Here is a 17,442-nt window from a genome sequence, read left to right on the forward strand (position 1 = left end):
ATAAAAATCAAATGGTAGCTCCCTTAGGTAATACAACATCTTCCTCGGTTCTTTTAAGCATATCATAGAGGGAAAGAAATTCAAAAGCAATTAATCTAATTTAAACTCAATAACCCTTGCAGTTATGTTTTTTTCATACACCGATTTGAAAGTACACAATTTATCAAAGTCTTAATCGTCACCAATTAGATAAAAATTTGGAATAAATTTAACGGAAACGATAAAAAAAAACCATATACCATTAAATCGCTATTTTAGAGTGAGTCTAAATATAAAAAAAAGATAAATTTAAAACTTACCAAAGTCGTATTTCCCCCTTCCTTACCCTACAAGAAACTTTCCCAGGATCCGTGGATTGCAGAATAACGTCTACATTTCTAAAACGTTCACGTAAATTGATTGCGTCATGTGTTAAAACAGTTATTGGCCAATCAAATCGGTATATGTCATTTAATCTGCAAAGCACGAGATGACCAAATAACCCGAACTCCTACGTCGTTCGGGTTATTGGGTCATCTCGTGCTGTGCAGATTAAATGACATATACCGACTTGCTTGGTCAATAACTATAACTTGATTTGGTCATTGGCAATCATACCAGATACTCTAATTTTTATATCAATCCCATTTCAAAATGACAATTTCTTGAGATGTATCAATTCGTGAATCTTATTGTAATATGCAGGTTTTTTTCGTGTAAAATGTATACTATAATAATAAAATTCATGCATACAATCTTACATCGCCCAATAAGATATGCTTGTATAAGAAACAAGTTCGATCCATAAATAAAGAATAATTTAAGTCGCTTGTCGAGAACCCTCTATTCATGATGAAATTATATTAATATTATTAAATCTAAATAATATACAAAATGTTGAGATTTTATTAATGCTCGAAAAGTCGCATATCAAGATTTAATGTAACAAAAAAAAGAACACTGAATCTGTATCAGTTTAACATAATGACTGTAATATTCCATACAGTATACTAGTAGTCGCCCTAATACAAAAACAAAAGGTCCATGCACTATTTAACGTTTGTACCGACGATATGATTTGTACAGATTACCCATGTATATCTTTTTAAGAATAATGTTTAGTCCGGGGAATATATCTTCTCTTAAGTTTGGATACTGTTTTAGATTCTAGATTGAATTAAACATCCATTTCAGCGGCTTCTACTCTTATCATGATTAACACATATATACGTATACTACTAGCTCTAGATAACAAAAACTTTGGTCTTTCCTATTCATTTTTCTATCATGCGTTATACATCTTTAGATTTTCTGAATAATGCGTGCAATATGCTATTGCCAAAGCATTTTTCTGGATTTTTTTTGTTAACCATCGAAGCTGACACTCAGACGTGCTGTATATAATACATCTAACAAATGTACATGTGGTTTCTCAATGTGATTACAAGTTAATGAAGGGACTACTAGGGACTACTAGTATTCAGAACGATTTTACCGAAATTGTCGAGGAAATCTAAAGTAATCAGGAGTGTCTTATATCAGAATGCACTGATTTATATCCTGATTATTTCAACAACCAAGTTATGAGTAGTACATTAACAATGCAAACATCGAGAGACAGACATTCTTTGAGCGGTGCATACATTGACATGCATATCAATTTTATGGTCATTTTTATAAATTTCCTGTTTACAAATTAAAGTATGAATTTTCGAAATACTAAGAATTTTTCATCCCAGGCAAAGAGAACCTAAGCCGTATGTGACACAACTTTTTGGAATTTGGGACTCTCAATGTTCTTTTACTTTGATTGGCTTAAGAACTACTTTGATCTGAGCGTCACTGATGAGTCTTATGTAGACGAAACGCTCGTCGGGTGTATTGAATCATTAGCATGGGGCCGGTTTCACGAAGCTATCATAAGACCTGTAATAAGATATGTCTGAGGACATATCTTACGATCCTCTTATGACTATCATAAGACATATCTCAGACCTCGTCTCGAAGCTGTATTAGGATGATCTTAGCAAAGGTATCCTAAACATGTCGCGAGTTCTTCAAAGTTCTAAATGGATTTATTGAAAAACATGGATTTACAGTAAAAGTCATGTTAATTTAGTATGTCTTTCCCATAAATTAATAACAAATTGATGAATATAATCAGATAATTTGGAAAATTATGATAGTGTGATTTATATAAATAATCAATACAAAATACAAGTGAGTTCAACTTAAACAGATGTCATAATTTAGGACACTTTGTGAAACTCACTTAGGACTAATACATTGTATATGTCGTAAGACCATCCTAATAAATGTCTTAATCATTAGACAGCTTTCTGAAACTGGCCCATGGTACCTTTGATAACTATTTACACCATTGGCTCAATGCAACTGCTGTTGGACTTTTCGTCCACAAGGGTATATCATAATCCCAGTAGTCGGCATTTATGTTGTGACATGAATATCAATTAATATGTGGTTAACTTGATAAATTTCCTGTTTACAAAAGTATGAACTTTTCGAAATACTCAGGATTATCACAGGCATAGATTACCTTAGCCGTATTTGGTACAATTGTTTGGCAAATTGGGTCCTCAATGCTCTTTAACTTTGTACTTGTTTGGCTTTATAACTATTTTGATATGAGCGTCACAGATGAGTCTTATGTTGAAGAAACGTGCGTCTGGCGTATTGAATTATAAGCATGGAACCTTAGATAACTATTCCATTTATTTATAGTATAACTAATCGCCGTATTTGAATATCAAAAATAAGACAACGCGTGACCGAACGTCGCGTGGATTAAACGAGTGCGCAGCATATAATCCATATCGGCGTTCGGTCACAAGTTGTCTTATTTTTGATATTCAAATACGGCGATTAGTTATTCTTTTTATTACATTGGCAAATGGCTTTTTGTATGAAATTAATGTAGAAAATGTAAGGAACTATATCTTTTTCCTACGCATTGACAATTTGTTTTGATCCGACGTTATCGACGTCTTGACAACGCTTATTGTTGTATGACGTCAGAGAGTGAAATAACCACGTTTATTTCACATGTGAAATTATCGGTTTTTATCTAACTGGGAAATCAATGTAATTCATTGCAACAAATGTAATAATCCAAAATAATATAATTATTTAAAATAATATTAAAAACAAAGCTAAACGTCAAGTCTTTAATTGTGAAGTTTTTTATAAGAATATTTTCTTTTCATGTACACTGTACTTGTAAATATCGAACCTATACACAATATCCTTCTTAATTACTGATTATGTTGTTGAAAATAGCTCAAATCATGTTAAAACCAATAAACTCGTATCACAATTGTTTATAAATAGCAACAGGTTTTATTTCGGGTTCAGTGGCAGCCAGATAGATTTCCTCTACAATTGCTAACACACATAGACTACCAAACTATATATGCATAACACTAACAAAACCAAACTAAAGTTCAAATTGAATTGACCGTTTCATAATCTAATGCATCCTGGGTAATATTTTCAAAAGCGTACAACAAAGCGTTTTGATTGGTATAAAACGTTATAAACAATGGAAATTCAACCAATGACGTAACGTTATTTTCACTTTGGAGTACGAACAATGAAATTACCCATGATGCGTTAGATTCTGAAACGGCCAATTACCACACGACAGCGCTATGTGCTCATTTTAACTGCACATTTTGATACATAATATATTGTCGACAAAATATAGTCAGTAATTTATAAATACTACTGAGATCAAAACATCAAATAAATTCACGTTAGCAAGATACAAATTTTAAATAGGAAACACGTCTACTCCTTTCGCTCTTATCGTGCTGAATGGTTATATCCCATGAAGCGCGGGAAGGGAATACAAATAACGGTAAATGGGCAGAAAACTAGAAAAAAATAATAATTTAGACCCTTCAAACGGTTGAAATTACATAAACTTCAAGATTCTTAATGGTGTTGTTTTTTCCCTATGCATTCTTATAACATCGCGTTCAATGCAATTGGATACTAAGACTTTAAAATTGATATTCTAATGCAATTATTTTGTATCAATGGTTCTGATTGGATGACAGTTAGCGTAACATTCTCTATCTCCTTGTCTGTAACAAAGGTAGCCGACATTTTGAAATGCTGAATATATTGACATGTAATTTCTACAATAATAAGCCAAAAAAACTAACATGTCGCACCTACAAATCTTCTTTTTTTCAAATTTCATTACATTTTGAAGCGGCACAGAAGCCAGAAAACGCCCCGTGTTTATTTTTGACGCCGGAAGCATACCTATGACGTCACCTTGTGTAGGGACCAAAGAAGATAACATCTTTTCGCGGAATTTTCTTTAATGAAGATTTTACACTGAAATAATGATTGAAATTTAATTATGAACTTGTTTTGCATTAGAATAGAGATAACTGTATTGTATTTGAAGCTTTGCGGACGTCTATTGGTAGTTTTACTGCCGCAAATACCCGTTTACCTGTCTCCGCTACGCGTCGCCAGGTAAACTAAATTTGCGACAGTAAAACTACCGATGGACGTCCTTAAAGCTTCAAATACAATACAGTTATCTCTTAATTTGACGCCTCTTCGCTAAACTTGTACATACCATATGTAAAATATTTTACATGTTCTCACTTGCGCTCATATTTAAATCATTCCAAGTAGAGTTAGAAAAGTACGATTTTCCGTATAGGCACCCGTTTATGGTTTATTCATAGTATCATTTATATTCGATTTCCTGCATAAACTTGAAAAATAAGTTCATTTCAACAAAATATAAAACTTCAGTAACTGTTTATGGTCATTTTTGCCCCAGATATTGTTATTCATTTTTTTGCAGACAAAGGGGCCAAATTACTGCACTTATCATACATCGTCCTGTTTACAAATTAAAAGAATGAATTTTTGAAATACTAAGGATTTTCGCATCCCAGGCAAAGAGAACCTAAGCCGTATGGGACACAACTTTTTAGAATTTGGGGCCCTCAATGCTCTTTTACTTTGTACTTGATTGGCTAAGAACTACTTTGATCTGAGCGTCACTGATGAGTCTTATGTAGACGAAACGCTCGTCGGGTGTATTAGATCATAAGCATGGGGCCGGTTTCACGAAGCTATCATAAGACCTGTAATAAGATATGTCTGAGGACATATCTTACGATCCTCTTATGACTATCATAAGACATATCTCAGACCTCGTCTCGAAGCTGTATTAGGATGATCTTAGCAAAGGTATCCTAAACATGTCGCGAGTTCTTCAAAGTTCTAAATGGATTTATTGAAAAACATGGATTTACAGTAAAAGTCATGTTAATTTAGTATGTCTTTCCCATAAATTAATAACAAATTGATGAATATAATCAGATAATTTGGAAAATTATGATAGTGTGATTTATATAAATAATCAATACAAAATACAAGTGAGTTCAACTTAAACAGATGTCATAATTTAGGACACTTTGTGAAACTCACTTAGGACTAATACATTGTATATGTCGTAAGACCATCCTAATAAATGTCTTAATCATTAGACAGCTTTCTGAAACTGGCCCATGGTACCTTTGATAACTATTTACACCATTGGCTCAATGCAACTGCTGTTGGACTTTTCGTCCACAAGGGTATATCATAATCCCAGTAGTCGGCATTTATGTTGTGACATGAATATCAATTAATATGTGGTTAACTTGATAAATTTCCTGTTTACAAAAGTATGAACTTTTCGAAATACTCAGGATTATCACAGGCATAGATTACCTTAGCCGTATTTGGTACAATTGTTTGGCATATTGGGTCCTCAATGCTCTTTAACTTTGTACTTGTTTGGCTTTATAACTATTTTGATATGAGCGTCACAGATGAGTCTTGTTTTGAAGAAACGCGCGTCTGGCGTATTGAATTATAAGCATGGAACCATAGATAACTATTCCATTTATTTATAGTATAACTAATCGCCGTATTTGAATATCAAAAATAAGACAACGCGTGACCGAACGTCGCGTGGATTAAACGAGTGCGCAGCATATAATCCATATCGGCGTTCGGTCACAAATTGTCTTATTTTTGATATTCAAATACGGCGATTAGTTATTCTTTTTATTACATTGGCAAATGGCTTTTTTTTATGAAATTAATGTAGAAAATGTAAGGAACTATATCTTTTTCCTACGCATTGACAATTTGTTTTGATCCGACGTTATCGACGTCTTGACAACGCTTATTGTTGTATGACGTCAGAGAGTGAAATAACCACGTTTTTTTCACATGTGAAATTATCGGTTTTTATCTAACTGGGAAATCAATGTAATTCATTGCAACCAATGTAATAATCCAAAATAATATAATTATTTAAAATAATATTAAAAACAAAGCTAAACGTCAAGTCTTTAATTGTGAAGTTTTTTATAAGAATATTTTCTTTTCATGTACACTGTACTTGTAAATATCGAACCTATACACAATATCCTTCTTAATTACTGATTATATTGTTGAAAATAGCTCAAATCATGTTAAAACCAATAAACTCGTATCACAATTGTTTATAAATAGCAACAGGTTTTATTTCGGGTTCAGTGGCAGCCAGATAGATTTCCTCTACAATTGCTAACACACATAGACTACCAAACTATATATGCATAACACTAACAAAACCAAACTAAAGTTCAAATTGAATTGACCGTTTCATAATCTAATGCATCCTGGGTAATATTTTCAAAAGCGTACAACAAAGCGTTTTGATTGGTATAAAACGTTATAAACAATGGAAATTCAACCAATGACGTAACGTGATTTTCACCTTTGGGTACGAACAATGAAATTACCCATGATGCGTTAGATTCTGAAACGGCCAATTACCACACGACAGCGCTATGTGCTCATTTTAACTGCACATTTTGATACATAATATATTGTCGACAAAATATAGTCAGTAATTTATAAATACTACTGAAATCAAAACATCAAATAAATTCACGTTAGCAAGATACAAATTTTAAATGGGAAACACGTCTACTCCTTTCGCTCTTATCGTGCTGAATGGTTATATCCCATGAATCGCGGGAAGGGAATACAAATAACGGTAAATGGGCAGAAAACTAGAAAAAAATAATAATTTAGACCCTTCAAACGGTTGAAATTACATAAACTTCAAGATTCTTAATGGTGTTGTTTTTTCCCTATGCATTCTTATAACATCGCGTTCAATGCAATTGGATACTAAGACTTTAAAATTGATATTCTAATGCAATTATTTTGTATCAATGGTTCTGATTGGATGACAGTTAGCGTAAAATTCTCTATCTCGTGTGTAACAAAGGTAGCCGACATTTTGAAATGCTGAATGTATTGACATGTAATTTCTACAATAATAAGCCAAAAAAAACTAACATGTCGCACCTACAAATCTTCTTTTTTTCAAATTTCATTACATTTTGAAGCGGCACAGAAGCCAGAAAACGCCCCGTGTTTATTTTTGACGCCGGAAGCATACCTATGACGTCACCTTGTGTAGGGACCAAAGAAGATAACATCTTTTAGCGGAATTTTCTTTAATGAAGATTTTACACTGAAATAATGATTGAAATTTAATTATGAACTTGTTTTGCATTAGAATAGAGATAACTGTATTGTATTTGAAGCTTTGCGGACGTCTATTGGTAGTTTTACTGCCGCAAATACCCGTTTACCTGTCTCCGCTACGCGTCGCCAGGTAAACTAAATTTGCGACAGTAAAACTACCGATGGACGTCCTTAAAGCTTCAAATACAATACAGTTATCTCTTAATTTGACGCCTCTTCGCTAAACTTGCGACACAAAGTAGTAAGGACAAAGACTAGTCGGCCCGGAGTCTGAATAATACGTCCCGTTAAGGTAATATTTCTTTCTGATGACTGTTACCTTGTAAACGAGGACGTTATAAATCCGGCTTAGCCTGTCGATCTCGTACAAAGCAGGATTCATATTCATATCGGATAACATAACATATAGTATGTTCTCGTCCTAACCTCCAATCTTAATTGACTAGAATTGTCAGTTTTCCTATCGAAGGTCGGTGGTTTTCTCCGGGCAATCCGGCTTCCCCCACCAATAAAAACTGGTCGCCAAGAAATAGCCTAAATGCGGGGCTAAAAAGTGGCATTAAAACACAAAAAATCAAAATCAAATCGTCCTAAATATGCATTAAATTTGTCATTTGACGTTAAGCAGCCACCCATCTATCGATCGTAAAGGGTAGCAAATAGAAAAAAAGGATGGTGTGCTCAAATTAATGTCCTTGTTGGTGTTCTGTTGTCTAATCTTGATTTTCTGTGTGTAGTGTTTTGTGGACCGTTGTTGGTCTTTTGGTCTTTTTCGTTTGTCACGGGTATTTTTTGATTCAACATTAGTAAACAGTTACTTATTAAAAATGAATAGAAATCGACAAGTTGACTAAAAGACTAAGAATAATTTATCATATTTTTTTCAGTCTTGTTATACTTGATATGCAAAAAAACACCGTTTAAGTCAGACATTTATTTTCGATGAGATTTTGTCAATACATATAATTGAATTCTAATTTCCATATTCAATTTCATACATGGCATCATTATTCATTTGAAAGAGACGTTTTTATGATAGTAAACCTAATTATGTTGGTCTTTTAAAATATCACCTTTTTATTACAGTCTGAGAGTTATCCCTGGGTTTAAAGAAACACTCGTGAATTAAGTATATAGCATGCCTGACTATTCGCCTAATTTTAAAAGTACTGTTTTTCCTGTATAATTCATATATAGTTATCAAAGGTACCAGGGTTATGATTTTATACGCCAGACGCGCTTTTCGTCTACATTAGACTCGGTCATCAGCGACTCTCAGAAAAAATATGTGCCAAATACGACTAAGGTAATCTATGGCTGGGAGAAGATAATTTTTAGTTTTTTTTAGAAAAATTCAGTTTTGTAAACAGGAAATTGATAAAAATGACCCTATCCTATTTATTTATAAATATTTCTTAACACATAAATATATAAAAGGATAAAACAAAAGGTTTGATTGCAGCCTAAGTACATTTGTACCTCTTCTTTCCAATTACAAGGATGGCGATACACTCGGTGATGAAACGTAAAATATTTACTCATTATACGCTATACTCATAGTGTTTCAAAATTTGATGTTTATATTAAGCCCCAGTCCCACTAGACCACGATCGCACCACGCTCACCGCGATCTAAACTAAATTTAGATCGTGGTGAGGTCGCGGTATGAGCGGCATGAAAATGTAAATTTTCGTTGCTTTCACGATGCTACTACGTCTTCTCTACGCTTCTACAAAGATCCCGCTACGATTATACCACGTTCTCACCGCGCTTATTCTGCGACCTCAATACGCTTATCAAGATCTTTCTACGCTCTTCACGTTCTCACTACGACCATACCACGAGTTATCCGATTGCAACACGATCTTACTGCGATTATTACACGTTCTTACCACGATTATACTACGTTCATACTCATAGCGCGATCTTACTACGTTCTCAGCAATAACGTCAACATCATGTTCCATATCAATACAGTTCAATTCCTTCTATTTCTGATTAAATCGTAGATTTCTCGGAAACAATACAGTCATGCCACCAAAATCTACCAGAACACGTGGGCATAGTGGTAGGAGTTGATGTAGAGGAAAAGGGAGCAAAGTAACGAATCCTGATCAAGCAGAGATGTCGGACCGACCAATCCAACCTAAATTACAACCTATTGCTAGTCCATGAAGCTCAATGACGATATTTTAGTGAACGATAACAGAGATGACATAGATGTATCAATATATATAGGAAGATGTGGTATGAGTGCCAATGAGACAACTCTCCATCCAAGTAACAATTTATAAAAGTAAACCATTATAGGCCAAGGTACGGCCTTCAACGCGGAGCCTTGGCTCACATCAATCAGCACGTTATATTACTAGTGTTAAACCATTTAAACGGGAAAACCAACGGTCTAATCTATATAAAAACGAGAAGCATGGTTGAGCCGTTAGAGCAAATGGATAATTACATTCAAACAAACAAAATCTAGGGAGCTTTTTTATATATTTTATGTGAAAATGACAATGAGAATGATGGTCGTAGTGTGAACGTAGTCAGGTCGTAAGAAGAGCGTGATGAGGACGGCAAGGGCGTACTAGAATCGTACTATGGTCTTGAACAGCGTGGTATAGTCGTAGAGGAAGCGTAGTTGGGTCGCAGTGAGAACGTGATGGTCGTAGTGAGGTCGTGATAACGTCGCTGTGCGATCGTAGCGCAGTCTCTCCGAATAGAATCACGCTTTCGCTACGCTCTCGCTACGATTGTACAGCGACCTTTGCGATCTTACTACGATCTTAGTGCGCTCTCACTACGCTTCTACTACGACCTGATTTCGCCACGACCGCACCACGATTTTTTTGAACATGTTCAAAGTTGGCCACGCTCTTCACGATCTTGAAGACCTCACCACGACCGTGATACGACCTTACTGCGATCTACACGATCGCACTACGATCATCAAAATTTGCATTTTTTTTTACAGATCGTAGTGCGATCGTGGCCTAGTGGGACTAGGGTATTATGAAGAATTATACTTTTAATTTTATACATTTTGAATTTAAAACGTTCAAATTCTACTTTCCTTTTAAAACGGTCACTGGTACAGAAAACAAGGAACACTTGCATTATTGATTTGTGTAAAATCTTTTACATATGTTTTTGTTGAAATTTGCATTATTATGTCAATATATATATATATATATAGATATTAAATATTACTGATAAAAACGAACAGTTTAGAAATTGTACGATGACAATAAGTGTTTATTTTAAATTGTGGCTTAGATGGATAGTTGTCTCATTGACACTCATACCACATCTTCTTATATCTATTTTTTTTATATAAATAATCTACGTGACCGAACACAGTATCTCATACCCCCTGTCAGTGCACCTCTTTTAAAAGGTCATGGTTTACATTTCTGGGAAATGACTTGATCACAAAGGCTTCATTTACACGTAGTTTGAAACATAACAGACAGTCAGCATAAAAAAAAAATGCCTGGATCTTTAACAGAAATTCCATTTATGGTGATTGGAGGGAGTATTTTAAGTGCGGTATCGTTGATTATTCATATTATAGGATTTTCAACTACATACTGGTATAGAGTAGGTACTGCTCACATGGGATTATGGAAATATTGTGGAGATGTAAAAGGAGCAGAGTTTTGCCTTGACCCTATAGGTATTTGGAATGATTTCTCTATACACTGTGGAATGGCTTTATATGTCATTTTCTCTATTATTTCTATTTTTGTCTTTTATTCTCTATTCTGTATAACGTAGGACTCCATTATTCTCTTTTCCAGATCTGTTTAGTCTTTTTTTTCTTTGAAATATCATATTTGAATATCTTCTGTAAACCCCCACATAGAACTACGGAAGCCCTGGAGTGCCATGCAAAAAAAGAATAACTAACTAGCGCGAACAAGTTACTATCTTGTGCGCACAAGTTACTATCTTGAACGTACGCACAAGTTACACGTGATCTGATAGACATGTGCTGTTTTGTTAAAGAGGCTACTTTATGGAACGCCGTAGCTAGTGAATACAAACATATGTTTATATACATGTTCCACACACTTGTGCGCACAATATAGTAACTCGTGATAAACTGTCTGCTTATGGAGTTGATATTGATTTAAACTTGATACTATTTGATGATCAATCTATGAGTATTGAAGACAATGTGCAGATAGTTGAGGCTGTTCATGAATATATAAAAAATTCAGAGAGATTTGTATAATGAAATGTATTTTATAGTCCAAAACCAAATTAAAAATTAACTTTTACTTTGTATGTCTGTACTTTATATTATATTAAGCTCTTAGACCCGAACCAGCTGAAAAATAATTAAAATTGAAACAAAAGTATAATGAAACGACAGTACATTGAAATTAATATTATTAAAGCTAAAAAGCTATTAAATGCACCTTTATTTCTATATCATTCATATATTCAATTTGTATATCTTTAATTTCTTAAATCTATTTTTTTTTCTTTTATTATTAACATTCTAAATTCTTTTTATATTATTATAATTCTTTAATGTATCAATATGGTTACTACTCGTTGTCGTTTTTCTTCAGGTGCAATAATTTAGTAAAAATAAGTACATGATATCAAACATGTTGTTTTAAAAATGAGTTTTTAAATTTATTATTTTAGATAGCTGACTGGTGACCATTTAATTTAATGTGAGACCTCTAAATCAATGTTGGAGTATATAACCTAGAATACTAAAACTTTTTTTTTTTTTTTTTTCAATTTATTTTTTCATAATTTTTCTGAGTTAACATTTGAAGCATTTTAAAATAGTCATACTTTTGATCTGAGGTAACTATTTGAAATATCATTCCAGTCAGCTAAGAGGTATTTTTGAAAAATTAATTCTGTTTTGTCTTTATGTTTGTGTATGTGTTGCTTTGTTTGAATGTAATATATTGTACCTTGTTTTGTGGAGAGGGCTTACATAGGCTATGCCTGTTGCCCAATCCAATTCAATTTATTTGAATAAAATATTGTTTAAACTAAACTAGTAACTCGTGAAAATTTTTCATTTGTAACACATTTGAATGATATGCCTTTTGAAAAGCTTTATCTGTAAGGACTGGTGCTCGATAATTGCTTACACATAACGCTCAGTTCATTTTAACTCGGATAGATATTTGTTTCATCAATTGCAATCATAAAAAAATAAATAAATAAAAATGTTTCACTGTACTTTTCAATATAACAATTGAAAGTGGCGTGTTATCATATTCGATTTTCAGAAAATTAACACATGCTGCAGATGACAATTGGATTTGTATTTCAGATACAGGTATATTTAAATAAATTCAAACACGATAGCTATTTTTGTTTTATTAAATATGTTTTCTTTCTAAGGGGGGAAAGAGGGGAGTAGATGCACAATTTTAGTCGATGCTTATCAGCCTTTAACCCCAAACAGGACGTGTATAGTTACAAACTCCGTGTTTAACGTTGTGATAAGAAGGAAACATTTTCAATATCAATATATCATTGTATATGAAAGTAATTAATACTGTTTTTCCATTCCCAACAACTGTAAAATTATCGGGTAATATTGGAGTTAATTGTTGTTGATTGCTAGTAAGTTTCAGGGTAAAATATTTGAGGCCTAATCAATTCACGGATATTTATAAAATGGAGAAAATGACAAACACCAAGTGACCAATAATTTGTTTAGGTAAAGGTTGTATGAAATTCAATCAAAACCTTATGGGACTGACTTGATATCTAAATGTTCCAAGGCTTATCACTACCTTTTTGTTATAAAAAATATAGTGCATTGATTATAATATTCTATACATCCTATGCATAAACATTTCACGTAATTTATTAATGTAATATGTGCTCTGATATTCAAGGCACAAAATGATGTTAGACCTGTCAAGAAAATTACATAACTTTTGCAAGGTGCAGTAATCTAATATCTAAGTAAAAATATAAATTATGTAATTGTTAACCTCATCTTCAATAAATGGAGTTATCTTCCTTTGTCTAGAATAGCTGTTAAATCAATTACAACCAATGCCATATTTTATATTACTCTCCACTGATAAATTGAAGCAATCTTTACCGTTCAGTGATTTCATATATACATGTATATGAAAAATTCCAAAATAACTGTAGGAAATTGTCTTTTCATTTTCATTACATTTTGTTGTATTCTTTCATTATTTACTTATCGGAAGGCGGAGGAGTCATACTGCATTAGCAACATCTTCGATGGAAGTAAAAGCACTGCTTAAAGCTCCTTCCATTCTTCGATATTTCAACGAGATGTGCTCATCGGTGAGATCGAAGAGTGCCTGCTGCCTGCCTGCCTGTCTGCCTGCCTGACTGAACCACTCACTCACTCACTCACTTTTTCACTTCTTAAGCGACTGACTGACTTACTTACTTGTTTTTTGCTAGCATGTAGATCAGCTGTTGGTTAGTGTTACCTTACAGCTACAATTCCGTTTAAATAACTTTCCATAATTTAAACGGTCATATCGTCAATGCGTTTTTCTGCTTGTGTTTTGAGCGTTTTATATTTGTGAACAAAAATAAGAGGGATCATATAATGAATATACGTGTTATACATAATTGCAGATGAAGAGGTACATTCCAACCAACTCATAGCCGCGCAAGTTATGGAATGTCTTGCTCTGGTAGCCTTTGTCGCATCTGTGACATGTGCTTTCCTGAAGATGTTTGTACTCAAGGAGCAAGGAATTCTATTTATTGTTACAGGTTTACTTAACTGGCTGGCAGGTAACTACTAATATTAATAACTTTAATATGCGTCGAAAGATACTATCGGATGTTTATAGACGTTTTGTAGATGAAACGCGTGTCTAGTACAAATACAAAATTGCAATACAGGTACATATGATGAGTTTATTTATGACTAAAAACAGGATTTAAGATTCATGAAGAAAAAGATTCAACGAACAAGTTGAATAGTATCACTGTTCATTTCTAATCGATTTGTTGAAGTGAATAAAACTATTGATGAGTTTATAAGTTTAAAGAGAAAATTAAATTTAGACTAGATTTGAGCGTAACGTTAACGCAATAAATAACTTAGTATATTCATATTGGGCATTCTATTCTCGAGTAAATGTCTTAAATAGAAAATTATTCTTTAAGTTATATAATTTCAATATTAGGGAGTACGATTATGTGATTGGTTGAGACGTCTGCTGGTAGTGGCTCTTGTAGTGATATCTTTCGATAGACCACGTTGACCGAACTACTTTCTGTAACCAATGTAAACAAGATGGCTGCGATAATAACACAAAATGGCTCGACGTTAAAAATATTTATTTTCACATCGGGTTCATTTTTAATGAAAAACAGAAAACATTTTAATTGATAAGAAGTTTTTTTTTGTTAATTTTATTTTCAGATAGCAAATTTCATGGAGTTAATTTTTTTCATTAACCAACAATATATTCATGCCCCAGCCCAAGTCAGTGACACAAATACACAATTTACGAGTGATATATGTGACAAGTTGGTAAATCGAATTCCTTATCCCAATTTTTTAAGAATTATCAGGACTAAACGTATCTATTTATAAAGGCGTTTAGTGGTGTATAAATAAGTCATTCACAAAGTTTAACATACCGTAAAAATCAGACTTTTGTTTGTTTTTTAGTGCATTGGTCCATTTTATACACAAAAACATATGTTTCAAAAAGTTTAATTCTATATTAATTTGAATAATCAACTCTTAGATTAAAGGGAGAATGTGTGTTGAAAAAGGACTTCGTGCTGTTTTTTTTTTTTAGTTTTCCGTAAAACGCCAATTCTGAGAATTGAAGTCTGTTCAGAAAATTAGAAGGAATAACCTAATTGTGCAAAAATAAGTTTGCAAATTTAAGAGTTGATTATATGTACGCTGTAAGCATGATAGCTGCAACTTATCAAAGTCCCGAAACTATGGGGAAAGGGGATCGGAAGATACATGTACCAAGAACAGGGTTCATACCCTACCTTGTAAACTGTATACAATGTGATACCATAATATCAGGTTACCCGCAAAGGTTTATATATATTTCAGATACATAGAAAATAGAGGCATGAAATACAGAAACAAAATTAGAAAAGCGTAGATCCAAAATATGTTGATCATATGCGGTTTAAGTATTTCAACATATACTAGTAATATACATTTGTATGTTTTCTTTTTGATTCGAGTGTCACTGGTGACTCCCTTGTAGACGAAATGAAAAAGTATCTATAATGAGTTTGTTTCTTATGAAAACCTCGGACTATTAGACTATTAAGCTTTATTTATTTAATTTTTAATCAGTTTAAAGACATTTTTTTATATGCATGCATTGTTTATTGTTAAAGCTTGTTTTTTTTTACGTTCGTCAGAAAACAGAAAAATATTTTTTTTTTGCAGGAGGACTTTCCTTGGTCGGAGTAATTGTCTACGCAACAATGTCAATCGGTGAATTTAAGTTGGAGTATTCTCACTTTCACTACTCCTTTGGACTGTGTATTGTTGGTGGAATCGGAGGGTTGTTCTCTGGCATTGTATTCTTCCTAGCATGGCGATGGGTCAGAAACTAACGAATGCAGCCGACTGGTAGAATTGTCTGTACAAACGTTCTATCTGTGGAATTAGTGAAAAAAACATTTTAAACCGTTTTTACTGATTTTAAGTTCCTTTTATTTCCAAATGACAACATCATTAAAATTGTAGTAAAACAGCGTTTATAAACGTTAACGGTTGTAATTGATATTTGTATGCCCCATTTATGGGCATTTTTTTTTCTGGTCTGTGCGTCCGTCCGTTTGTCCGTTCGTCCCACTTCAGGTTAAAATTTTTGGTTAAAGTTTTGGTCAAAGCAGTTTTTGATGAAATTGAAGTGCAATCAACTTGAAACTTAGTATTCATGTTCCTTATGATATGATTTTTCGAATTTTAATGCCAAATTAGAGTTTTACCCCATTTTCACGGTTCACTGAACATTGAAAATGATAATGCAGATGGGGCATCTGTGTACTTGGGACATATTCTAGTTTGTATATGATTTCGTTCCATACATTTTTAAATATCGAACCTTTACACGATTTTCATCTCTAATACACAATTATAAATACATTTTTAAGCATATCATAAAGCTTTTTAATACCAACGAACTGTTCTAAATTGTTTATAAATAACAAAAAACCTTTTGCCTGATACGTAAAGAAATTGAATCAAAGAATGGGTACAAATAAATGATGCATTTTGGGTTAAACGCTATATGCATCAAAAATAGTGACTGCATTCACGCCATAGATGTCATAACTGTTGGGAGTTATTTATTTCTACAATATTTCTTTTTAATTTGTGTTCTCTTAACGGTTGTGTCAAATATTTCAGGCATAATCAGATCTAGAACAAAGTGGCACTTATTTCATAGTAAGGCTGTGCAAAGCAATATGAACAGGTTAGAAGGATATTATATTTGATATGGAGATTCAACTTTGTTTGCATTAGACCACGCAAATAAAATTGAGAATGGAAATGGGGAATGTGTCAAAGAGACAACAACCCGACCATAGAAAAAAAAACAACAACAGAAGGTCACCAACAGGTCTTCAATGTAGCAAGAAATTCCTGCATCCGGGGGCGTCCTTCAGCTGGCCCCTAAACAAATATATACTAGTTCAGTGATAATGAAAGACCCTTTTTTTGTCAGTGTTCTCCAACGTACATATAGCTAAACAGTAATTAGATTGAACGTCACTATTTTAACAAGACTTGATTGCATATTTATGCATATCGCAATGCAAATTAATATCATCGTGTAATAGGGCCTTTCCGATACGAATTTTAGGAATTAAAAAAAAAAATCGCTGTTAATAAAACTA

At 33.1% G+C, this 17,442-nt stretch overlaps 1 long non-coding RNA gene across 1 annotated transcript; it reads left to right on the forward strand.

The window, feature by feature from the left end:
* The first annotated feature begins 10,991 nt into the window (after positions 1–10,991).
* On the forward strand, positions 10,992–16,238 carry LOC143055106 (uncharacterized). The gene is made up of 3 exons (XR_012971953.1): positions 10,992–11,242; positions 14,179–14,340; positions 15,983–16,238. It is a non-coding gene; the product is annotated as an uncharacterized LOC143055106 (long non-coding RNA).
* The last annotated feature ends 1,204 nt before the right edge of the window (positions 16,239–17,442 follow it).

Source organism: Mytilus galloprovincialis, chromosome 12, assembly GCF_965363235.1.
Source record: "Mytilus galloprovincialis chromosome 12, xbMytGall1.hap1.1, whole genome shotgun sequence".
Lineage (NCBI taxonomy): Eukaryota > Metazoa > Mollusca > Bivalvia > Mytilida > Mytilidae > Mytilus > Mytilus galloprovincialis.